Genomic DNA, 12,718 nt, shown 5'->3' on the forward strand with positions numbered 1-12,718 from the left:
GTCTGCACTAGTCCAAAGTATTCACAGTCCCTGCCCTAAACTGAAGCTGAGAAATAATTTGCCAGCATTTCCTGTATTATTTCTAGTGCAAATTCATCTGGGTTTAAAAAGCACACTCAGCAGGACCCGTATAGAGTGTGCATTATCAGTTACATCCTTTCAGCACAAAGGAAAATTTTTAATTTCCTACTTTCATTATATATCAGGGAAGGCATTGTCTTTGTAAAGTATCTCGATCTTTTTGTACAATAGTTCACACAACAGGTTTCTAGTTTGTGGCTGCGGCTCTTAGGAACTATGATATTTCTGAGACTGAAAATGGTGAAACTCTTTGAAAACTGACTAATACATATTTCAGTTTAATAACGGAAAAAGTGTATTCTGTACTCTCTCTTTAAAGATAAAGGATGGTTCCTACTCAACATGGTGTCTGAGGTTCCTGGTATTGGGTGTCAGCATTCTGGTTCAGGCAGATATGAGTCACGGATCCAGATCAAATTTTTGTGTAAATGAGGTAAATGTTCAGATTCTTCAGTCGGTTCTGACAGGCACATGACTGCACTGAGATTTCTTTGGTGATAAGAATAAGTATTTAAGCCTGTTGGCTGAAGCAATTAGCAGTTTACCCTTTAATCACAACTCGCAGGTTAAAAGAGAAGTTATTGGAAAGAGGCAGATACTTAGATGACAGGAAAAACCCCTAAATTTAATTTGAGGTCCTTGTGCTTACAACTGCTGTGTTTTCATCCCCGGAAAGTTTGGTATATATTTCTGACTCTCCGTGCGTTTGAATCCTATGATGGACAAAGGCCTAGTTACCAGAGATGGAAAGATTTGATTTATATTTTTGAACACAGTCTGGAAGGGGAGGACAAAAATAATTTGTCATTTGGCCTAGTAAAGAGTATTATATTTCCCTATATCTTTGCCTGGCACAAGGAAGGGTGGGATAACCTGCTTAGGTTTTCCTGTTGCATTTCTGTCAAGCAAATGTTATCAGTAGTGCCGTTCCTGTCAGTCAGTCATCCTCTTGGAAAGGGAGAAGTGGCACAGGGCAGAGCTCTGAGCTTTCGGGGTGCTTGGGGAGTATGGAGGAGTGCCCGTATGGACGCAGGCCTCCGCTTCCACTGCAGGATAACGTGTACCCACGTGCCAGGGCCACAGATGCACGTGTTCACCTCGCTGAGGCAGAAGAGTTGCTGTCCCCCAGCCCGTCTGGGGGCCAAGTTGCTTATGGGATTAGTCCTAAGCCCACCGCGGGCAAAAGGAGCCAGGTTGGCAGAAACCTTCTCGCTTTTCTGTTCCAGGTTCATAGATTTCAGGCCAAGTGAGCCAGAGGCAGCCATAAAAAGCAGCTTGCCAGCAAATTCTGAGATGGCAGGAATGAGCAGCTGAGTGGGGACGGAGATCTGCCTGTGGTTTAAGATTCAGCGATAAACTACTTCCAGCTTTTCCTCCACAGGGAGGTATGATTTATTATATAAAATGGGGAGTGTCACCAGGGTCAATTTGGGCAACCAGCATAAATCTAGTTTATATGCTTCCCTCTCAGTGTTCATGTACCTGCATAGTACAAGCAGATACAATAAAAGTTGTGGTTAGTAAGACAGTAAGAAGCATAGTGAGGAAGGGTGTATTTTCGGATAGTTCTTTTCTGACCATAGCCCCACTATAGTGAATGAAAGCTTGAAATAAAAAGCACAATCAAATGCACATTGTACACTGATACACAGTATATGGTCAAGTGTCTGTTTGCAGGGCTGTCAGAACTTGCCAGGAGTAAAAAACAAAACAAAAAAAACCACACACACTACTTCACATCTGCCACTGCCTGACAAACTACATAGTGTTTCCTTGCTTCTAATAAAGATCACACAGCAGCTAATACTCTATCAAAGCTTAAAGACCAAATAAATGCAGCACTTACCTCCAAGGGCCTATGCCCTGGTTTTATTGGCATGCATAACAGAGGCAGTGTCGTGAGAGGCTTGTGAAATGCAACTTCCCACGTGCAGCAATGCTTTTTGAACATCTTGGTGCAGATTTTCTTAAGAGATATCTATGTTCTTAGAAAGAGCGTGTCTGTGCTCTGAGAAATCACTTATTTTAGGCTTGTCGATAAAACTCTGGAGAGAGAGAGGGAGAATGAGAGTACTGAAAGAAGAACAATCTACCAAGTACAGCTAGGAATATAGTTTGCCAGGTACAGAGTGGTTTATTGGAAACAAGCAATCAATATTTTGCAGGATGATTTATTCTGTGAAGCAGGAACAGCGGTTCCTTCTTCAAAGCCTACCAAGTGACAATGGAACTGAGCCAGAAACCCTAATTCTGGAACCTGATACATCCAGGAAGATTTGGGGATCTATACCCAGCCTGTGTGCGGTGACAGATAACCTATCTGAAAGCTCCTGCCTGTTTGTGCCAGAAGCCGTTGGTGCTATCTATGTCAGAGATAGTTATAGAAAGAGAAACTGCTGATTTTGTTTCCACACAGAAGATGTTTGAATATTAGTGTGCGTAAAAAGAAAAAAAGACTCACATGTATCTGGAGTAGGGCAAATGACATTTATAATGTCAGTGAGAGTGAAGTTTGGGGTTGGAATGAGCAGACTAGGCTAAATAAAATAAGTGACCCAAATCTGAACTGCAAGAGGCTCAAAACTTTCTTCTTCTTCTTCTTCACTGAAAATATTGCTCAGTGTGGCTCACTTTATCATGAAATACTTAAATGCCTTAAACTTAGGCATTGGGTAATCTGCAGATAAAAAGTAGTATTTTGTGGAATGAGATAAAATAAGCCACTTACAGATTTGATCACAGTCATCATGAACAATCTAATTTAACCCTTTTTTGGTTTTAAATCACCCAATTCAAGTCTATTTGTTCACAATGATTCATCAAATAGCTTGTGCAAACAAACCATGTCCTGTGATTTTTCCATAGACAGTCCAGGAGGAGGTTCATGTTGTTCATTTTTTTGTCACATGATTGGCCACAAGTCACATTCTGTTTTTTCTGTTTCCTCTTTGATGACAGAAATAAGAGATGGCAGGTCTTGCAAATTATCTGATCTATTATGCAAATAAAAACCCAGCTTTTGAGAATTGTCCCAAGAACACTTTCCTTCTGACTGTTCGACCCAGTATGTGTTTTGTAGCAGTACTCATGATGGAGCTGCTTTTCCTCAGTATTCTGAAGAACAAAGATGCACAAATTCTTTCTTCTCTGCGTTTATACACCTTGCTTCATTTCTTTGGTAATGCTTTATGCATCTTTGGTTTAAAAGCTACAACAAAACTTTGAAGCTGGACAGTTGTTCATTTGATTTATCAGCATGGGCCACTTTCTTCATCGCCATGTAGAAAGGCAGTTTAAGGATTTCATAAAAAGACTGTGCAGCTACATGCGCAAGTGGCTATGTATTGCCACACTGGCACTAATTGCACACACTAATATAATTTAAATTAGACATGAAACTGTTTGTGCAAAGACCACAGGAACATTGCAGGCCTGCCAGACCATACAAAAGTAGTACCTTTCAGTTGCGCTGGGCGTGCTGTCATGGCCCGAACATTATTGTCTATTAGTAATTGAACCAAAAAAGAAAAAAGTAGTACAAATGAATGATGGTTGAGGAACAGATTTTAAACAATCCCACATTCGTTTCCTGTAGCCTACATAATGCTTCTTTTAATAATCTCAGCTGCATCATTTAACATTGGTTTAAATGAAAATGAAAGATTACAAGATAAGATCACACAAAAAACAAAGGTCACTAAAGTAATTCTGTGTCTGTGAATAAAAGACATTTTCTATAAAGGTATGTTTAGTAAGAAGATACTTGAGGAAAAAAGCAAATGGTCAAGCAGTGTCTGTCAGCAAACTTGCAGTCATTTGACAAAATCGTACTTGCTGATCACAGTTCACTTTCAGTTACCTTTGGAAATTAAGGGGGCTGAAGGGGTAGGGAGGAGACATGTACATAAAGCAAAACCCATCATATAGAATAGATGTCACGTGAGAAGAATAATATACATTAAATTCCTATTTTAAAAACCTATACATTATCAAACAGTAAACAAGGCCAGGCAGCATAACATGCACTCTGCGCCACTTACTCAGCAGCAAGGGGTGATCCTGGAGATGGCAGAGTCTGGTTTAATATGCAAATTGGATAATTCACCCGTAGGAAATCAAGAGCCGATTATATGCAGGACTCTTGGAGTTAAAGTGCTTCATGAAATCACATCAGTGTAACCAGAATTCTGTTCAGGTCAAAACCAGAAAGGTTTGCCAGGGTTACATTTAAACTAATTTTAGGAGAAAACCATGATATTTGGTTTTGTCTGTTTATTTTATAGTTTAGACTACAGTACTATCTATTCTAAAAAGAAAAATGCAAAGTTTTCAAGTCTAAAAATGTGAGACTGTTTTCAACATTTGGAATTAAGCCAGTAATTCAGTATGTCTCAACCCAAAGTCAAGTCAAACTTTCTGCAGAACTGTAGTTTTATTTTCTGGTTTTAGGGGTATCTGGGAAGAGGGAAAGGGCTAAATGGCTTTTGTTAAAATTAGGTTAGAACAGAATAATACCACTTAAAACTACGGTGTATGAAATAAATATTTCTAATTTTTAGGTGAATTTGCTAGTACACGAGATCTATTGTTTGCACAAATTCATGCCTCTTAAATGGCCATGTGCATCACTGACACAGCAGGGTGGGCTTTCTTGGAAGTGCACCATGAGTGGCTCTGTCTCAATAAGACAATAAGAACGACCACTGTCCATTTCCAAATTCCCATTTGCTTTCAGATGAAAGTGAATTTCATAATTATGAAATTGGTCATGGGTAACTTCAAGTTGCAGTTATTTTGGATGAAGAAAGGGGATTTCTGTTGTTAGAGCTTTTAGTTTTGTGGAGCCTGTTTGGAGCAGTTGCTTTCATTTTGGTCATTTAAACAGAGAGAGTTACCCAAAGTATATAAACATGACAAATCATCACAGCAAACTTTACTGATTATGCGAGGCTTTGATGACTAGGTTGGATTTATACAACATAAATATAATAAAACAACGCTAGCAAACTTCAATTTTGTGCCATATATGTAGTCTCTGAGTGTAAATCAGTATATGCCTCAGTTTATCTTCATTCAGTACCCTGACTTTAAACAGCAGTTTCTACGGGGCAGACGGTACGTGCAATTTTTTTAAATTGCTATTTTAAAATAAAAAATGGAAGAAGTTTGGCCAAATGGTCCACTTCCCTGTCATTTCAGGATTCTTCTGTGCTCTGGACCTGTGAGGTTATTTATATGAGAAAAATAAACTGTTAGGAAATATGTCTTTAATAATTTTGCTGGAATAACTCTTCTTTTGGATTAAGGAGTTTTATTCAGAGGTCAGTACGTGGGCACCACTGCACAGAAGGAGAGTCTGTAGTGGACTTCATAGAGTGTTGGTCATTTCTGCATTTCAGGATTAAAGTTCTTCAGGGATAAGATCTTTATTATAGAGAAGTTGGCTTGGTGGTGTGTTTGGGTTTTGTTTTCTTTTTACTTAGTTTTAGTCAGGTGGTTGCACTTGTAGAGTAGAAGGCACTATCAGTATTGTGCTTGTCTCCTAGTGGAGAGACTTTTGAAGGGAGACAGTTTTGCAGCATGTCCTAAAGATGCTCAGACTCTGGATTTGCCTGATCTCTTCGTTGAAGACCGCTGTGTAGCCAGCTCCCCTTGACAGAGAAAGCTTTGTCTCTGGCTCTCATGTGCTTCATCCTGAGCTTTGTGATCTGCATTTTCCCAGCGGGGCACAGCTGTCACGGTGACTCATAGACTGAAAATCACCCTTTGATGTAGCTGTGTCTCTAACCATGTAGTATGTTCTCCAGTTCCTTGTCCAGTCTAGTTTTAAGTGATTCAAACACCACTCCTGTTAGCAAAATATTCCATAGTCTAGGAGACTGTGTTGCTATTCAGTCTAATTTCATTTCAGCCCACACTATTTCATGTCGGTCGTTAATGTTTACACAAGTCAAATATTTTAAGCTGTTATCATATCCTCCCTTAGTCATAATTTTACCAAATTACAGGCATTCAACCTTTCTGTTGTTGTCTTTTTTCTTTTTTTTTTTTAAAGAAATTAATTTACCCAGAAGCCTAGTTATTTTTCTGTTCCCTGAGTTAGCAATAGAACCCTATAAACAGATGGACATGGGGGAGGGGGAAGGCGGAGAAAAGGGGGAATTTTTTTAAATCAAAGTGAGTTCATACAGAAATATTAAAATATACTCAGCAATGTAATAAACTTTTTTTTTTAATTGAAAGGATTAAGAGGGTTTTTTTTAGATAGAAGGCTCTCTAAAGATTACAACAGTTGTGCAAATTAAGTCTGGGGTTTTTGTTGGGGTTTTTGTTGTTGTTGTTGTTTTTTTAACAATCCCCTCCCTGTCAGTTCAGAGCTCCTTTCAGTGGTTAGATTTGTATGATTCTAAAATTAGTTGGTGACTTATGTTATTTTTTCCCAGGGTCTTCCGTGGTGATTTAATTTAGCACATTTATGATTTATGTGAAATTATTCATTATGCAGTTGACCTTATGTGAGACAATAAATTGCCCCTTTCAAACAATTGACTGGCTTTTGGAGCGTAGTTAAGGCTGAAAGAGGAGTAAGCAGATAATACGAAAGACACTGCTTGGAATTTTAAACTGATATTAGGATGGTCTTTGAGTAGGCAGGGAGGCTGGTGCAGACTGCCCTGCATTTCCTCCGTGTCTGGAACATTAAGTGTTCAAGTGCAGTAATGGTGCTTCCTGTCAGTGGGAATTGTTTAACAGCTGATCACTTTATAAAGTGGAAGGGCAGGGGAAGGGACTGAAATAGCTGGGAATAGGAAATTCCTGCAGGATAGAGAATAGAGAAGTAAAACCCTAAAAGGCCTCAAAAGCGAGTAATTGAGGAAGATGGAGCTGCAGTAGCTGGAGGGAGTGGCTTCTCTCACTTTTCAATTACTTCAGTTTGCTCGACTCTCACTGGTGGGAGTGATACGATCACGAATGTAGACACCGTGATGCAGAGTCCCACTCTGCAGAGTTACGCATCACGTGTCCAACGGAAAAAAAAAAAAAAAAAAAAAGAAGAAAAAAAAAGTGATGCATTCTTTCTCCCCACAAAGCCTGCCTTTTCTTTTTTTTTCTCTTTTTCAAACATCTAATTGTCAATTAAAAATTGCAGTATTTTTTCAAATGGTTGGGGAAATGCTATTTTCCAGTGGGATATGAGAAGCAAACTTTACAAGCTGGGGGAGGGGAGTAACAACAAAGCACTTATTCTTCCCTTTCCCCTCCCCCAGTAGAGGGAGGAAGCAGAGGAGTGGTAGTAGAAGTAGGAAGAAGAAAGGAATTAAAAAGTAAAGAAAACTTGAAAGTGGAGTAAGGAAAAGAATTTAAAGGGGAACTGTACACTTTTTAGCAAATCTTTGGGAAGAGGGCTAAATCCTGTGAGATAATGAAAACTCTGGGTTTAGCAAGGCTTTTAATTTTAAGCATATGCATTGTCCTGCTGCTATCGGTTTAGTTACTCCAATTTATTCCAAGTGAAGGTGTGGCCTAAAGGTTTAGGATAAAACACAGATGAGAATATTTGTTTAACATCCTCACTGTTCATATACTAGGGGAGAGGTAAGTAACTCGGATAGTTTCACTCAAGAGGTTTCATAACCTTTAAGCTGGGTGTGTGCTGATTCAGTATGGTAACAGCAGTATTCAAAAGGAGTTAAGCTTTGTGTGTTGCATGCTGTTTTCTGAGGATTAGTCCAACCACCTGTTACTAAAACATGAAACTCAGTCAGAAGAACAATTACATACCTTTCCAGATGCATACAGAAAGGCACACCTTGGGTGAAATAATTGCAGAGCCAAGAAAATTTTCGTAGGGAACACATCAGCTTTTGTTTTTCAACGTGAAACATTTCCAACAGCTCTCGCTGTATGCCAGCTTTGCATTTCTGTGATTTTTGTACTCTGACTTCATGCACACACATGTGCGTGCACACATGTGCATGCACACACTCGGACAAAATCTACTGCTTGCTGATCTTCTGTTTGATCACAGTTGTGCTGCTCAGACTGTAGATTAGCAAAGATAAGCAAAGTGTAAGTTCCATGCTTGAAAGCACGTGCTTTTCCAGTTGTGGATGTACGCACAGCGTGGGCAAAGGATGTCTAATACTGACCAGCGTGCTGACCCGGGGGAGAATCCTTCCTGACCGATTTCCCTCTTAAATCTTGGTTTCAAATACAGAGATCTTGTTTTGGTTCGGTTTAATTACTCTTGAGTACAGCTGGCTTGAAAAGCAGGGTTTCCAGTATCGCAGGGATTTCTTTCCCTGTTTTTTTTTGTTGTTGTTGTCTTGTTTGCTTGCTGGTTTCCAACTTGTTCTGGGTACCGGGGCGATGAAGAAGTTTGCTAAGCGGCCTGGGTCCGGCCCCCCCCCCCGGGCTCCGTAGCCCACCAAGCAAATTGACAAGCACAGCGGCGAAAGGCGCGAGGAAGGGCGGCTGGCCCAGCAGCTGCCCTGGCCCCGCTGGGCTGAGCTGGGCTCGACTCTGCCCCAGCCTCCGTGGCTCTTCCTCGAACCCCGGCATGGTTTAAATAACACATCTCAGGCTTAGCAAATGGTGATTATCCAACAAAAACTCGCTTTGTCAGGAAGCTTCTGACCGGTTTTACTTTGGAGGAACTCGCTACATCTGACCCAGGAGAGTAAAAGCCTCAGCTTTCTTGGGGCATAGAGTATATAAATAACTGATAATGCATGCCCAAAGTTCTCCCACTGGGATTAATAATAGTACATAAATATTTATAACAAAAGTGAGTTGTCCTTGAATTAGATCTGGAGACACCATTCAGTTTTGAATGGAATTGAACCTGCTTATGCCAGATTTGTATTTGGGCCTGAATTTCTGTTCTGGGAACTATTAAAGCAGAGGCTGTTTGGCCTCTTATGAATGCAGCTCAGTAACAACACTTCTGAAAACTAAAACTGGAAAAGTTCCTCATTCCTTCTTCCTCATTATAGGGCAGAACACTTAGTTTTTGGCAATGACCTATACAAGCGTAACTGCCTGTTTACTAGCAGTGTTGGAAAACAGCTTTAGACCCTTTGTTCATTTACTTAGCAGCTGTAACAATAGATAGGTGTGCGAGAAAGCAGCAGCTCCGCTCTCTTCCTCATTCACTCGCTGCATCAGCTATGCAGAAGAAGACAGTTTGCAACACCAAGTTGCTACTGGCTGTGCGGCGTCAGTTTTGCTTTTTTCTATTTCCTTAACAGAGAGGGTTTGGGTTAAAAGAGGAAACAAAAATGTGCAGCCATTCCTATCTGAGAACCAGACCTTAGCTCCCGGTGGTTCTTTTCTTTTCCTTTCAAAACATGAGCAAGATTAAAAATAAAGAAGTGTCAGTGTGCTAATGTTTCAGTTTCTAATCAGTTCACAAATGGCAGGAAATTAACTGGCTTTTCATGAACATCTGTTCCACTTCTGGCTTGAAAGGTTTCAGGCAAATGCTATCTGTCAAATTTAATAGCGAGCATCAGTAATAAATATACTTTTCATTTTTTACACGCACACCCTCCCCCATTTCTCTATTAGTCATTCAAAATAGTACATTGTAGCCAAATGCATTGTTTCCTTTTCCTCTTGTATTTGGGGGGTGGGAGGGGATGGCATGGGTGGTAATATATGCTGTTAATTAAAAGGATTATGAACCGCCTCAGAATAAGGATCAGGAAAAAAGTTGCGATTACAGTACTGCAATGCTGTACACCTGCTGGATGTGTTATGAGGGGGTATAACAACACTCATCTTGAGTTCTTCTCGGGTGAAATTTTCTTTTTTGAAAAACTTCATAACGGCTTGGGAAGCGAAGTCTCTTTTTACTAGTATTATTTATTTTTAAGTGACTTGAGGAACTAAAGGTCTTGTTGCTGTAGCAACAGTCTCTATGGGGATGTCACATCAAAGGAACTTTATTTAATTCACCTTTTCGAGCCTAGTATTCTCATACAGCCAGGTTCTTCAGGCTGAAGTAATAGTATGCCACAGGACAGGTGTAAGTCATTTTGCACTGAGCTTAATTTTTTAAGGTTGATAGGAATTAATGAGTATCTAACCACTCCGGTAGTTAGTTTGTCCCCCAGGAGAGACTTTGCTACCACTGCGTTGCCTCACACTGGGACTGGAATGCCTGCACATTATGCTCTTTTCATTGCTGTTGGTACTGTGTACTAGATGTTGCCTCTTCATTTAAAAAACTGACAAGCATCCAGGATTTCTTGTTCACTACTACGAGGTGATAGGGAATTCACAAGCCCAGAATCATATGGAGTTTGTGACAGCTGTGCTTTTCTTGGTTCCCTGCAGACATGGGACATGAAATTCTTGACTGAAGAGACATTAGGATATCTACATTTTGCTTTTCTAATAGTGATTACTCCTAAAGTTGGTTTCAGTAGCAATTAAAAGGAAAGTTGCTCTGGAGAACAGAGAAGCTAAGTAAAACCTCAAGCAATGCACCGCATAGACCGCTGGGTTTTGAGCAATCCACAGCTGAAATAGAGAATGACAGCCCAGATAATGCAACAAATGGCCTAAAAAGCACCAAAAGCTTCCCAGATTCCCTCATGGGGTCCGAAGAGGAGGACATTAATCAGGACAGACAGAGGAATCTGTAACCAAACAGGTTTGGCCATTACACAAGAATACCATGCAAACATGAAACTAGAGGAAAAGATCTTTATCAGCACCTAGCATGCAAAAACATACAGAAGGGAAACTCAAACAGTATTATGTGCTGCGGTACTACGATACAACTGCAGATGGATGTGTTAGCTTGTTTTCCCTCATTACTGGCAGTAATTACTGGCACCGCATTGAACATTCAGTAAAAGTACTTGCCTCAGTCTGCTTGCTCGGCATCAGAACTGCTTTTCCCACTACTCTGATTGCTTAACTTGACTCGAAACAAGACTAGGGCTTTATGGGACAAACAGGCCAAACTGAATCAAAGGACTTAAGAACGAATACATTTCCTTTAAGAAGAATTGTAAGGTCTTAGAAAAATTGGTACATGCTGTCTTTAATCATACAGTGGAGTTAATGCTAATCTGCAGTGCCATAAGGAGAGCTTAAACAAGGGGAGAAGGCTGTTTTGATATTTCAAGGTGAAGCAGGTCGCTTGAATTACCTATGTAGCTGATGTTTGTTTCTGTTCCTGCCCCAGCAAGAGGCACACTGTGCTGATATTATCCATGAGAGCACTTTCTTGATTTACCTATTGCATTTTTGAACACCGCTTTACTTAGCCCTTGCTCCTTGTTAGTATCACCCAACGTGAGTGTGGCTGACAGCGGAGTCGGTGTGCCAAGGGAGAAAAGTTTGACCGTTCTATCCACCTAAATCCAACGCAGGAGCCTAACCACTGTGTTTGTAACAGGGGCTTATCCAGCTGAGGAAGTCGTCATAAGGAAATCCTGTGGTGGAAAGGAATGCCACTGGCAAAAGGCACTCCAAAATGATGGTCACTGCCGTAACTCTTCTCCTCCTGGTACCAAAAGGCCAATGGGACTACAGGGCCACCAGGCTCATCCCATCATTCTGGCCATATTATCATGCCTTATCACTGCTCATTGACCTCAATACTGCCTGACAGAAGTTTAGAAAGAGTGTAAGTCATTTACTATCATTCATCTCTAAATTCCCAAAGCTTCCTACAAAGCTGGGAAAGAATTGTCCTTGTCTGACATGTGGGAAACTGAAGTGGAGCAGATGTGCTGAGAGATAGAGACTTGCTCACGCTAGCGTGAACAGCAAGCTGTAACTAGGAGTCAGGTTTCCTCAATTCATTGAATAGTAAGTGCCAGGTTCACGTTGTTCCTTCCTTAACAGTTACAAAAAAAAAAAAAAAAAAATCTGTGTGCTGCATGGTTGATGACTTATATATCCTTATTCAAATAGATGCACAAATCTGGTTTAATGAAAGGAAAAAGCAATATTGTCTATTAATGAACTCTGAATAATTATATTATGCTCTAAGCATTGAGTACAACAATTCTCACTAGGGGGGGAAAAATCATTGGGCAAGAAAAATAATTGTCTCACTAGCAATTACCATTAGAGTATTAAAGAAACTGATGTACTTATTGTTAAATAGTCTCTCTGGAAGCTTTTGTTTCCTAATAAAGTGCTCATCTTGTGAAGTATCATCAGGAGTACAATAATTTGATTCTGATTATGAGCCTTTACCTGCTTACTAGAGAATTGCTTGTAAATATTAATCATGGATTCCCACCATGGGAAAAGAAGGTACAACAGACATTCCCAAATTATGAAAAAGAAATCATTAAGGCCTAGCTGCCCTTCTCATCCTCTGTTAGCTATGTCTTCATGGCATCAAAAGCACATGAGACCCTGGTGACAAATTACATATGACGAAGGAGCTCTAACACTTTTCTTCAGCCTCCAGTTGCACCACACTATTTGATTAGCCCAGCAACGGGAGTGAAATTCACCCCCGTGCTACAGGGTGCATAAGGTTGTCAGTGGTATTTAGCTTGGGGATTGATTTGCAGGAGCTCTTCACAGGTTGACTTTCACTCTCTTAAGAATGGCAAATGAAATGCTTTAAAAGAGAGGGTAGAAGAAGGACATAGGTAGACGG

Source organism: Haliaeetus albicilla, chromosome 2 (genome assembly GCF_947461875.1).
Source record: "Haliaeetus albicilla chromosome 2, bHalAlb1.1, whole genome shotgun sequence".
Classification (NCBI taxonomy): Eukaryota; Metazoa; Chordata; class Aves; order Accipitriformes; family Accipitridae; genus Haliaeetus; species Haliaeetus albicilla.